General features: G+C 44.4%; 1 pseudogene; it reads left to right on the top strand.

Moving 5' to 3' along the window:
* Window positions 1-508: 508 nt before the first annotated feature.
* LOC143950445 (U2 spliceosomal RNA) lies at window positions 509-670 on the top strand (annotated as a pseudogene).
* Window positions 671-2,046: the final 1,376 nt, after the last annotated feature.

Below are 2,046 nucleotides of genomic sequence, written 5' to 3'. Positions count from 1 at the left end.
GCAGTGCAAAATAGTACAGTAGTACATTGGATTGCAAGCATAATCCGTTCCAGATGAATGCTTGTAATCCAAAGCACTTGTATATCAAAGCGATTTTCCCATAGGAATCTATGGAAACTCAGATAATTTTGTTCCACAGTGACTGCTGGTGTATGCAGTACTGCATGTGGCCAGAGGTGAGGGGGCGCCAGAGACACTCGGGAACTGAGTGTCTCTGAGCGTCACCGGCGCCCCCGCAACTCTGGCCAAATACAGTACTGCACACCCCAGCGGCTTGAATCCTGCTCGTCTTGAGAGACGAAGCTCGCAAATTGAGTCAGAATTTTGAAAAATAAAATAGGTGGTATTGCGGAAGGTTCGTAAATCGCGTTACTCGCAATCCAAGGTTTCACTGTACATTGCTGTTATAGGGAATGTGTCAACAAAGAAGAAAAATGTGTGGGAAGATATTGATGGTCAGCAGCCATTCGCTCAACCTATAGGTTTTGGTGCATGAACCTGCAATCACATCTCTTCTCTGCCTTTTGGCTAAGATCAAGTGCAGTATCTGAGCTGATCCGTGTCCATTTGGGATGCTCCACTGTCATTCTGCTCTTTGGGCAAAAATACCTGGCTGTATAGCGTCCCTGCTAGTATGATGAGGGTCCTGATTTAGATTCCTTCACCCAAGGAAGATTCTTCAAGTGCCCACCACTTGAGCTATGACATGTCAGCGGCTGTGCAGTTAGTCTGTTTACCAGCCTAGATGCTATGATTTTAATTGCATTTTTGAAATAAAGTTGAATAATTCGGAGTGCGGCTATCCAGCTACATCTTTTCTACTTCAGTGCCCACCATTTAAGGTGGGGTTTGGTAGCACTTCTTCACTAGTGTGGGGCCCAGTGCCTCCATCTTTGATCAATGCCTTGTCTGGCCCGGGGGTCAGGGAGGCAGAGTTATATGCCCTCAGGGAGTTGGGGCCCAGGGGTGTTCTTGGGTTTGGAACCCCACTGTGAGAATGTGCACTTGGCCACAACACCTCCATGTTTTTATTTTTATTTTTTGTCTGCACATTGCGTTTATGGTCCATGCCTTTTTTCGCCAAGATCGGGGCAATTTTTTTTGCAAGGCCCCTAGCCATTGGGTGCACATGAGCATTTTCTTTTTAATATTTTTTTATTTTTGCACGCTCACTGCACTTTAGGGTTGAAGCAGCACAAGAAGCCAATCAGTTGTGCTGATGTGCAAGAAGCAAGCTGATAGGAGCAGAAAGCTAAGCTCGTTAGTCTGCTGCTTCTCCTATCCCTGTCCAGTCAGGAGGGAAGGAGACCAGTAATTGTTACTAAACTGCAGCAGATAAAAAAAAAAAAAAAAACAGGTCTGCTGTCCTGCCAGACGGGGCTGTGTGAAGCTGCAGAGCTCTGTAAATGATTATACAGGACTTGTATAGCAGCAACAGTTCATGCAGCGCTTTACAAAATGAAAGGGAGACCCTACAATTGCAATAAAACTAAAGACAAGACGGTTAGAAAGGCTCTGCATGTGGGACCTTACAATCCAAAAGGGAGGGGAAAATTGTGCGAAAGGTAACTCCTGTGGAGATGAGTTGACAAAGAACGAAGAGTTCAGTTATTAGGTAGAGGGCAGGAGGATAGGCTTCCCCCCCCCCGAGACGAGTTTTCAGGGAGTAGGAGATAACCAGACATAATGGAGTAGGAAGGATCGTAGGATGGGAGGGGTTTAGGTTAGGATTGAATAGACTAAAATAGAAATAGTTTGGCAGGTATTTTCATCTATGTACTTAGTGGTTTGCCTGAAGTTCAGCTTAAATCAATATTTTTGTGTAGACTGTGGAACCGTAAAGAATGACGTATTGGAGCCCTTTCTCACTGAGGTGTTTTTTTTTTTTTTTTTTTAAATGCTTTTGCGTAAAAATAAAAAGGGAAAGTGTCTGAAAAGTTTAAGAAAAATGATTCCCATTAAAATCAATGAATGCTTTCACATTGGGGTGGGGCGCTGGCACCGCAGTGAAAAAAATCCTGTAGGCGGCATCTTTTGGAGCATGTT

Source organism: Lithobates pipiens, unplaced genomic scaffold, assembly GCF_037356315.1.
Source record: "Lithobates pipiens isolate NorthernLeopardFrog02 unplaced genomic scaffold, aLitPip1_a1.2 Scaffold_30, whole genome shotgun sequence".
NCBI lineage: Eukaryota > Metazoa > Chordata > Amphibia > Anura > Ranidae > Lithobates > Lithobates pipiens.
Note: the sequence above shows the minus strand (reverse complement) of the source record. Positions and strands in the feature narration are given on the sequence as shown.